Source organism: Lynx rufus, unplaced genomic scaffold (assembly GCF_022079265.1).
Source record: "Lynx rufus isolate CCGP_SWC_20201006 ecotype Redwood Valley unplaced genomic scaffold, mLynRuf1.p SCAF_20, whole genome shotgun sequence".
NCBI classification, from domain to species: domain Eukaryota; kingdom Metazoa; phylum Chordata; class Mammalia; order Carnivora; family Felidae; genus Lynx; species Lynx rufus.
The window spans coordinates 12160823-12172919 of record NW_025814835.1 but is presented as its reverse complement, the minus strand read 5'-3'; positions in this window follow the sequence as shown (position 1 = coordinate 12172919).

Genomic DNA, 12097 nt, shown 5'->3' with positions numbered 1-12097 from the left:
GGGGAAAAAACCCAACTCTCCTTCTTGATGAGAAAAACTGTCAGTTACATGGCCAGGGACAAGAATCAAGGGAGGGGTGGAGATTTCGTGCCATTTTTGCAATCAGGTATAAGAAGCATGGGTTGATTGACCAAGATGGCCTTCAAGTTCCCCTCAGACTTCTTCCCCACCTCCCTCTCCTAAGAGTATTTACTTTAGAAAAAAATGTAAGTACATTCTTTCCCTGCCCCTTTGGAATGTATATAGATGTTCTCCCAGCCTCTGGACAAGTTTACAGCCTACGGATGCCTTTCTCAAAGATCTGGGAGCCATCCGTTTGAAATGCAATCACCAAGGAAGAAAAGGACCTTTTCTCTCAGTTACTGGGAAAAAACTAGGCACAAACTAGGCAAGCGTAGACGGCCTACTCACAGAGACTAGCATTTGCAGACTCAAGAATAATCAATCCAATGTGCCCCCCACATGCTATCGATCCATCTCTGCCCCCAAGGTTCTCCAGTGATTTCCCCTTGGTTTACTTCAGAGTTACGAACCTTCTTGCCTTTTGATTCAGGGGAGTTGACTTCAATCTCTCTTCTCTCCCTGTTACAGGAGTTTTGAACAAATTGTTCCTTACCTGTTTGACTCTGCTCAGTGCAACGTGGAGGGAAAATTAGGCATTGTGCTTCTGAGTAATTCACTATAATCAGGTTTACCTTCATGGCCAGGATAAAGCTAAATTGAATTAGGTTTTTGCAAAGGCAAGCTTGGGCCTGTTCTCTATGGTCTCCATATAGCTGTAAAAATAAACTGACAGAAATAGACATGATTTTAACAATTAATGATGCTTTGAAATTAATCAAATAAGTTAATTTAAAATAAGAAGGGCGGACAATGTGCTAGTCAGCAGTTAGGTGAACTTCCAAGAATGTTAAATACTCACTGATTGCACAGTACTTATCCCTACTTTGTTGGTGGGGAGAGAGCTTCTGTTTCAATCTAAATCGTATTGAAAGTAAATCTCTGGAAGCAGCAACCTGACATCTTCCCCAGCTCACTGTTAATGGAGGTGCCTCGGTGAAAAGGAGGAATGGGATTGTATCAAAGGAAACATTTACAACACTGAACATAAATGATGCTGCTGCAAAAACGGAAGTGGATCCTTAAGCTTTGCTGCATATAATTTTCCTTCCTTTGGCCATGAGAGATATCTCAGAATGTAATGTTTTCACTTCTGAATTTGTCATTCTATCTCTTGCAAAAATTTAAGAATCAGCTCACAAAATGCTTATGACCAAAGTTAAAAATAATTATTAAAAAATTTTCTAATGTTTATTTATTTTTGAGAGAGAAAGAGACAGAGTGCAAGCAAGGGAGGGGCACAGAGAGAGTGAGACACAGAATGTGAAGCAGGCTCCAGGCTCTGAGCTGTCAGCACAGAACCCGATGCGGGGCTTGAGCTCATGAGTCATGAGATCATGACCTGAGCCAAAGTTGGACGCTTAACCGAATGAGCCACCCAGGCGCCCCCAAAATAATTATTTTATGTGCAAAATAATAAAAGTTATTAATAACTCTTTCAAAACAGTACTGTGGAGGAAAACTGTGTTGACCTATGTCCAGAATAAATTGATTTAAAATATTTAAAGGGGCGCCTTGGTTGAGTGTCTGACCCTTGATTTTGCCTTCGGTTTTGGTCTCGTGGTTTGTAAGTTTCAGCCCTGCATCAGACTCTGCGCTGACAGTGAAGATGGGCGCCTGGATGGCTCACTTCAGTGACTGTTGTACTCTTGATTTCAGCTCAGGTCGTGATCTCAGGGTTGTGGGATCAAACCCTGTGTTGGGCTCCAAACCGAATGTGGGGTTTGCTTGAGATTCTCTCTCTCCCTTTGTCCCTCTCCCCTCCCGCCCCTCTCCCTCTCTCAAATAAACATTAAAAAATAAACTGTATAAAGAAAAGACATGAGAGGTAGAATTGGACAAGGTAAATGAAGATGCACTTGAAAGAAGAGTGGAAGCAGAATAGTTTGAAATTAAGATTTTGGCAAATGTAGACTTTTTAATGAAGTATTGATTTTGGGGCTAAAAATAATGGAAAAATTGATAAAGTTTGTGGATGATAGATACTATTGTCAAAAAGTTTTATTTGCTTTTAGGTAACAGCAGAGTTTCTCAATATCAGTCCTGTTGTCATTTGGTTCCAGATAATTCTGTGTGCACACGTGTGTGTGTGTGTGTGTGGCAGAGGAGGGAAGAACACTAGGACACTGTCCTTTGCATCATGGGATATTTAACACCATCTCTGTCCTCTACTCATTAGATGCGAGAACCATCTCCCCAGTTGTGACAACCAATAATGTCTCCATACATTTTCAAAAGTCTCTGGGAGGCACAATTCCCCCAGTTGAGAACCACAAAATTAGAGTGGAGGCATGAAACAAACATCATGTAAATGAATTAAATAAACATTAAAAAATACAAATGCAGTTATATTTTGAAACAAGAGAAAAGACAGCTAACATTTCCTTGATATCTATTGTGTGGCAGGTACCACACAGAGCAATTTTTAAATGTCATTCAATAACAACACTCCATGTTGTATCTAATCACCCAAACTATACAGAGAGAAAAAAAACACCCTAACTATACTCTCCTAAAATTAAAAGACCCAGTTATGATTCACTCCATAGTCCTCTCTTTTCACCAACTGCCTTTCTTTGTTGATTGAATGTGATCAATTTTGACCTCATTTTCAAGGAACATATAGAATTTCTCCTGTAGAATAAAATAATTTTGTGCTATGACTTGTGTTGCTGAAAGTATAAACCACTTATCATCCCTTTAATTGGAATTGTTCCTTCTTTTCTATTTTTACAAGTATCTGGTTTTATTTTTATCTTAGGATATTATATTTATGTGTCTCAATTATATATGTACACAATTTTCTCCATTAGATCACAAGCTCCCTGAAGTTAGAGCATTTTAATTTCCCTCATTGCATTCATTCTTCATTTGTTTAATGCAGAACGGTTCATATGACGGCCACAAGCCACATGTTACTGCTGAATACTTAAATTGTGGCCTGTCTTAACCGAGAAGTATTCTCAATAGAAAATAAACTCTTGTTTATTATGTTGATTTCAGGCTGAAATGGTAGTATTTGGGGCATATGGTGTTAAATGAAATATATTAAAATTATTTTCACTTATTTCATTTTACTTTATGCAGCCTAAAACATTTTAATTTGCATATATGTCTCACATTAAATTTCCATTGGATAGTGCTGGTCTAGTATTAAGTAACTGCTACATAACTATTAGGTTGAATGTCAGCCATATGAAAAATATTTATTTTGATTTTTAATTTTATTTATAGAATGTTTTTGTCATAACCTTTAAAATTTTAATAACTACATGTCAGCATATGCGTATAAATAAGTGTGTGTCTGTATTTTAAATGAATAGGCACACAGTTAATTCCATCAATTGGGTAATTTATGATCGTATTAAGACCCTGCAATAGCTTCTTGTAATGGCTTTCTGCTACATTTAATAGTTCATTTACCAAATAAATAATAATGTTCTTATTTTGTGCTTACATGGTAGACAAATACAATTTCTAACAATTTATTACTAGCATCAGCTTTAAATATATTTGAAGTTTATCTCAAAAATGAGGTCATTTGAGAAATCACCAGAATTACACTGTCACCACCATCTCTTCAGTCAACCTGCAGAAATTACAGAAATTAGAAATTATAGAAATTATCAGTTACAATGTCTATAATGTGCTACCCCTTTAAGATGTTAATTCCCATTAAGATACAATATACGCAGGTAACTTTTACCTTTTCATCAACAATTAAAGTACATGAATTTCAAATCAGAGAACAAAGGGGATTTGTTGGCAAATGGAGGTGGAGTAAGGGAGTCAAGGAAGTTTGAATGCAAGTGTTTAAAAAAAAAAACCCTGGAAAACCAATGACACTAGAATAAAAGGTGGCTTACAGAAAAAATGCTGGCGAATGTTGACTTCTTTGCCACAGATACAAATCTTACCCACCATGTTGTACATCACAGATATAGACCATTTCTGTGATCTCAGAAAGTTCTACCGGACTGTGCTGGTCTAGACCCTTTGATGTGGTATCTATTTATTACTCATGATTAATCAGAATAATGGCCTTCCAAAGACGTCCATATCCTGGTCCCCAGAACCGTAAGTATGTTACATCACGTGGCACAGAGGCATCAAGATTGCAGATGGAAACAAAAATCAGATGACTGTAAAATAGAGAGATTACCCTGGATTATCTGAGTTATTCCAATGGGATCACAAAGGTCTTTACCAGAGGAAGAAGAAAGAACAGAAGAGCAGAGTGACAGGATGTGATAAGGACCCCATCCATCATTGCTGTCTTTGAAGATGGAGGAAGACATAAGCCAAGGAACTCAGATGGCTTCTGGGAACTGGAAAAAGAAAGCAGGATTCCCATCCGGAGTCTGCAGACAGGGATTCAGGCCTCTGACACCTGGGGTTTAGCCCAGTGAGACCTTTGTCGGAGTTCTAACAGAACCGTAAAAAACAGTGTATTTGTGTTGTGTTAAGCCACTAGTTTATGGCGATTTGTTATGGCAGCAAAAGAAAACGAATACAGATACAGTTATTTGAAGTAATTTCATTCGTTGTCCACTCAAATAGCAACTATTTCATTTTTTTTTTAATTGGGAATGAAGGTGGCCATGGTGTTGTTAATTGTTTCTATTTATCCTTAGATAAGACAAGTGGAAATTATCTCATCTTTTTATCTGTGATGCATTTTACTCATTCCAATTCTGAAGCCTGGGAAAACTTCGATTAATGGAACCCAATTACAGAGCTCTCCAGTTAATTGAAAAAAAATATTTTTCCTTATTCAAAATACTAAATGTAAGGAAACTTATATGAGGAATCCATGCCAAAAAAGCAAATAAGCCATCCACTTAAAAAAATTATAAATGCTGCCTTCTAAAATTTCTTCAAAAGCAAAAGGAGCTTTACAGACAAGATTCTTCTAAAAAAGAAATAGATAAAATGTTAAGTTTAAAAAATTCTGATTTCATCTAATAGTCTGTCAAACTTTATAAATCAACTGTCTATTAATTCCATTTCTTTCATTTGACAGCTAAAACTATCATTTTCTCAGGATTGTTGGAAATGCATGAATCTCTATGATCCCATGTATTATTTAACCTCCTCTGCTTTGAAATGTCCTTTGAAATTTCCAAACATATCATCATGACTTTTCTATATTCAAGCTTATGTTTTAAATGAGATAAAGCCCAGTATTTTTAAATATGCAATTTTTCTAATAAAAAAATATATCAAAATTCTTTGTTTTCCTTATTTGGGGGATTTATTTTCTTTTCCTTCACCTTAAATGCAGAAACAGTAGCAAGAGGGGATTATGATTGAATTGATTTTTGGTTTTAAAGATAACAAATTAAACACACACACACACACACACACACAATATGTTCGATTGTAATTGTCCAAGTCAAACTTTTAGGGGGAAAAAGTGTGTTTTAATAAGTTCATTAGCTATAATTAATTAATTAAATGTAATTTAAAGTTTATTTTTTAAAAAACTGACTAACACAAAAATAATGAAATTTTATGGTATTTTACTTTATTACCATCACATTTCCATATCAATTGCAATCTATAGACCTAGCTGATGAGCATTTCAGACTACCTCCTGTAACCACCTAGAAACTCCTCAATGACTTTGATTTATTATTCTTGGTAGAAACTCTTTAGTTCACAATACTTATGTAATAGAGTCCATTTAGGTAAAGAGAAACTTCACTAAGTTTTTCAACTACAAGACAATTAATAAAGATGATTAATTATATAAGAACTGACTATTGAAGTGAGTAAAAGAATCTGATGAATATTTTATTTTATTTCAGAAAAAGCAATTGATTTCTATGGTAGACATTGTTGTTTGGGATTCATCTGCTGAGTGTACCGTTTCCTTCTGTAGTAATTTTTTTTTTTTCTATCATCACAACTCGGTCCATGTAGTTCTTGTAAACTGACTTCATCCACCACTCTTAGGGGTAAGACAAAATCCAGCTGTAAACTAATTTATGCTTCACATTTATTTGGCCAGATAATTGGTTCAAGGATTGGCAGATGAACCAGTCAGAGCCAATAATGAACCCCCAAATTCTGAATTTGTGTTCTCAGAAAAAGACTTTCCCTTTTTAGCACTCACAAGATGGTTGAGAGACAGAGGGCTTTGTGTCCCATACGTCATACCATATGATGCTGGAGTTTATATCCAACAAGCAAGCACAGAGCTCAAATGTTGAGATAGGAAAGCCCAGCCTTAGGTAATGCCTGTCCCATGCCTTAAAATTTCAGATTATTTTAGTCAACAAATACTGCTTGAGCATAAGCCAATTCAGGTTGAGCTTTCAATTACATATTTTTGACTGAAAACACCCTAACCAACTAAGTACAATATATGCTCCATATGGGGTGCTGGTTTTAAATAAATGATTCACTGATATGTCTCATATCCCAAGACAGTTTATTATATATAATAGAGGCTTAATAGCTATTGTTGGAGTTAATGAACTTTTAGAAAGTGAATTTTACCCAAGGGAAGTTTGATTTTGTAAACCTTAAAAATCACAATTAGTTAAATACTGTCATCTAGGATTATGAATTTTCAGTCATTTCTAAATGAAAATAAAATATCTCCTGCATGGTTTAATGGATTTTTATCTTTTGTTTTCTAGCTTTTACTGAGCCCAAGTTTCAATACGAACAGCATGATTTGAATAATAATTTGAATAAAAATACTTTACTTTGACAACTGATTAAAATTATTTATACTATGACATTGTTCAGTGCATTGTAGATTAATTAATTGCATTTTTGCCTCATTATCGTAAAAAAAACTTCTAATATCTCCTCAGATATCTGGGGGATACCATTAGAATTCACATCTTTTGATTATTAATAGCTATACTTAGTATACTTAGTACCATCATCTTTCATCTATTGACGGTCCAACAATGACTTTTCCACTTTATTTCATTATACCATTGCTATCCATGATACAGAAATGGCTTTATTGAGCATACCAGAAACGTAATATTTATTTTCATCTTACTCTCTTTCTCTTCACTTTCATGCACTAGATCTTCTGAAGCAATGGAGAACTTATTATTCTTTCATATTTTCTAATTGCATTGTAACCAGTATATTTAAATCCTGCATGGTCTTCCATTATGTCCTACATTCCTCGTGATTCTGTTTGCTGTTTAATCATAAGGATTCCTTTCACAAGCGTCTTGTCTGTATTTACAGTATACTGTTATATTTGAAAATATGAAGAATTTTCATCTCAAAATCTTTTTATTTTTCTTTTTTATATTTACATCACGTCTGTGAACTACAGAATGTATTTTTTTGCATCACTTGAGTTGACCTTTTTTTTTGTTTAAAAACATTTTTTAATGTTTATTTATTTTGAGAGAGAGAGAGAGAGAGAGAAACAGAGACAGAGTGCAAGTAGGGGAGGGGCAGAGAGAGAGGGAGACACAGAATCTGAAGCAGCTCCAGGCTCCGAGCTGTCAGCACAGAGCCCGACACTCGGCTCGAACTCATGTACCACAAGATCATGACCTGAGCTGAAGTCGGATGCTTAACCGACTAAGCCACTTAGGCGTCCTGTGATTGGGATGATTTTTAAGGTCAGTTTTTTAAAGGCTTAATTTCCCTTCTCTCTCTCTCTCTCTCTCTCTTTATTTTGTTTTGAAATCATTTTAGACTTATAGAAGAGTAGCAAAATAGTACAGGTAGTTTCCATATAACCTTAAGCCATTTTTTTCCTGTGATAATATCTGACAAAAACACGGAAAAAGGATCAAGAGTAAGAAATTAACCTTGGTGTAATACTATAAAAACTACAAAATGTATTCAGATTTCACCAGTTTTTCCACTCATGGCCATTATCTTTTTCCCTATAGCTGGACCCTACCATGCATTTAGTAGTCCTGTCTTCCCAATCTCCTCCAGTCCACAAGAATTCTTTAGCTGTTGTTTGTCTTTTATGACCTTAATGCTTTGGAAAGCACTGGTCAGGTATTTTGGAGAATATCCATAAATTTAGGTTCGTCTGATGTTTTCTCATGACGACACTGGGATAAAGGGTTGCAGAATACACTACCCCAAAACAGGCCACATTGGCAAATATCCTCGGTATACTCACTGTGATATCACTTATTCGATGAAAACTTGGCCTTGTCTTCAGCTTAGATAGTACTAGTTAGAGCGTGAAAAATAAGACAGCTTATAAATTAATAAATAATTCTAGCGAAGCTACGATAAGGTCAACACTATAATTAGGTGCAGATTTATTTTTTTAACCATCCATCAGGCAAAGTGTCAAAGTGTAATCCGCTAAGAATTTTATTTTATTTTTTTTTCAACGTTTTTTATTTATTTTTGGGACAGAGAGAGACAGAGCATGAACGGGGGAGGGGCAGAGAGAGAGGGCGACACAGAATCGGAAACAGGCTCCAGGCTCTGAGCCATCAGCCCAGAGCCTGACGCGGGGCTCGAACTCCCGGACCGCGAGATCGTGACCTGGCTGAAGTCGGACGCTTAACCGACTGCACCACCCAGGCGCCCCAAGAATTTTATTTTTAACAAAAAAAATATTTGGGTACTGATTTTCCCAAACAGTCTATTCTAGGGGCGCCTGGGTGGCTCAGTTGGTTAAGCATCTGACTTTGGCTCAGGTCACGATTTCACGGCTGGTGAGTTCGAGCCCCGCATCGGGCTCTGTGCTGACAGCTCAGAGCCTGGAGACTGCTTTGGATTCTGTGTCTCCCTCTCTCTCTGCCCTTCCCCCAATTGTGCTCTGTCTCTCTCTCTCTCGCTCTCAAAAACAAATCAACATTTAAAAAGTTGAAAAAAAGTCCATTCTAAACATGAGAATAATTCATATAGTTGGATAGGACACCTGCTTCCCACATACATTTCCAGTTACAAACATTGGAAATAATTTGTTACAAATTATTTAACACACATTCTGGAGTGAGAGCTAAAATGTGTAAGTGTATAGCTGATTTAGGTGTAAACATATGAAGCAATATTGTGATCATGATGCATTCAGTGAGCTTCTGGCGACAACTTCTAAAAAGTGTATCTACAAGAATGATCTCATCTGACCTGCGCCAAGCTCCTGCTGTCCTAGTACCCTGATGCGGATACTTTTCTAGGTGAATAGATCTCCATCTTCCTTTACTCCCACAATCCTCCAATTAGCTAATCTCCTCAATTTCTCCCACTCCATTCAGGGATAAGATAGCATTTTATTAACTAAGTTAATTATTTCCAGAGATTCCTTGGTGTCTGCCTCTAAAAATGTTCCAGTGTGACACAAAGAACGCACTTTTCAAAGGTTTACAAAATGAGGGCTATGGACTTGACTTTGAACCTGAAATTTGTGTTTATCACCCTGCATGACATTCTAACCTGGTCATCCTTTATCTACCCACTGAGATTGTCTGCCATTTTCTCAGTGAGAAAATTTCACAGTGGGAGCTGAATTCTATCCCCACTCACTATTTTTCGATGTCTCTAATCTCTCTCTGCTGTGTTCCCTGGTACAAATCATTCTCCAGAGTAGATGTATTAAATAAGTCCTTTGTAAACTGGAATATTGCAGACTAACTGTGTAGCATTCCTGGCTTTGGCAAGGTCCATTTATACACACCATTTATATACCACTTACAATTGTTTTCAGTGGATAAAGACTATTTTATTTAAAAACGTTCATATTTCATACTTAGCATATTTTTTTCTCTGAAAGAATTTACCCATAATTAGGCCTCTACTGTTTAGAGTAGCTCAGTTTGATTAAAGTCCTTGCTGTCTCTCCATGACACATGCTGAGTAACATTGTTCAGCAGAACATCCCAGGGATCATTCTGTTTATACACCCCAGACCTACACTGGGTGTTTATTTAATACACACACGCACACACACACACACACACACACACACACACACATACCCTGCATGTAATAGATGAAAAAATAGACCAGAAAATTAATTTGGCCAGTTACTAGATCAAGATTAGAATCCCAGTGTGTTAAACACCAGAGTGTTTTTGTTTTCTTGCTGTTTATTTGTTCGTTTCAGTTAGACCTTAGTGCCTCAAGTACTTAAACAGGAGAGGTTTAAGATAAGTGCACAGTTAAAATGGTAAGAGTGAAATCCAGCCTCTAAGAAGGGTAAGAGTGGTCTGAAAACACCTGCAAAATTTTTGTGGAAGAGCTACAATGACTGGGTCTTCAACCATAGTTAGCATTTTGTGAGGCAAGTAATGGGTGGGGTGATAGGCGTGCATAAGTTCAACCAGAAAGAAAAACATAATTGAATACGAAGTGGGTTCATAGGGGTAAGCTTACAAGATAACATATAACCCATTTGGGGTGATGCACAAGGCATACTTGGAAATTAGTCTGCATCAACAATGCTTCATACACTGTAATTGAGAAGTCAATCCAATGTCTGTGTGCTTATAAAAAGCCTGTTAAAAAATCATCCACTAAACTTCTATCAGTTTCATATATGAGGCTAAGTCTATTGTATAGATTATGGACATTAGTATTACTTTTCAAAACCAGCTTTCAAGGTAAGAAACAATTTATTTAGGAGCGGAGAGGGAGACATTATATCGTATTATATTGGACATATTTATTATTTATATCAATTACATTATATCACATCATGTTATATTATACTGTTATTTCAGCTTTCTGATGTATCTTGATGATTCTAAATCACTATATTAACACTGGGATATTTAACCTGAGCACCACCCATACCATATATAAGGCTTTAATCATTGTGCATATCATAACTTGACTTAATTTCTTTATCCTCATAAAATGGAACTAATAATTCATCAAAGGATTCGGAGGATATTGACCTATTATATATACATGAGGGTCACAACTTCTGCTACATGCTCAGCAATTGCTAGTTCCTTTCCTTCTTGGATGGTGTGCAGAATGTAGTGGTATAAACAAGGTACATGTATTCAGAGAACAGAAAGTCAACATGGGCTGGAATATTGGATAAGATTGAATGGAACTATATTAAATTCAATGGCTTTTTTTTCTCACTTTGTAAAACCTACAAGATTCTCACCGGCAGCAGTCAAGAACATGTATGTACATGGGGCGCCTTGGTGGCGCAGTCGGTTAAGCGTCCGACTTCAGCCAGGTCACGATCTCGCGGTCTGTGAGTTCGAGCCCCGCGTCAGGCTCTGGGCTGATGGCTCAGAGCCTGGAGCCTGCTTCCGATTCTGTGTCGCCCTCTCTCTCTGCCCCTCCCCCGTTCATGCTCTGTCTCTCTCTGTCCCAAAAATAAATAAACGTTGAAAAAAAAATTTTTTTTAAAAAGAACATGTATGTACATGGGAGTGCCTGTGTAAGAATGTGTATATGTGTGCGTGGCACGCTATTGGCATATCAACACAATATGGCAGATAAAGGAGATCCTTACCCACCTAAGAGAGGGTCCTTGTGGGTGCCAGGTATTGCCATTTCAACATGCCAAAGTTGAAAAGTAACTGAAGGTTGCTTCTGGGTATATGCACCCTACTCCGTTACTTACTTCAAGGACAGTCCTCACACAGAAGTTTCCTACTCTGAAGGCTTAAATGCTTTTGTCTGTATCTCAGTGTGGGAAGCTGTCCTCCCCAGATTGCCCTGCTGGGCTAGGGGGGATTTGTTTTCACCAATTCCAGTGATTACTCCTTTTGCTGGCTTTTATGGCTGTACACTTCCACAGTTCATTAAATAGTACAGATGTGGGCAAGCACAAAACTGAACCCACAATTTATGAGCATCCATGACATATATTGTTCTATTTCCTCCCACATCAGAGCATCAGTTAGCTGCCTCAGTAAATAGCAGAACAGCTAAATGGGGCAGGCTGCTTCCCAAAGAAAGAAAAGGAAGGAAGGAAGGAAGGAAGGAGAGAAGGAAGAAAGAAAAGAAATGGAAAGAAGGAAACAAAGAAAGAAAGAAAGGAAGAAAGAAA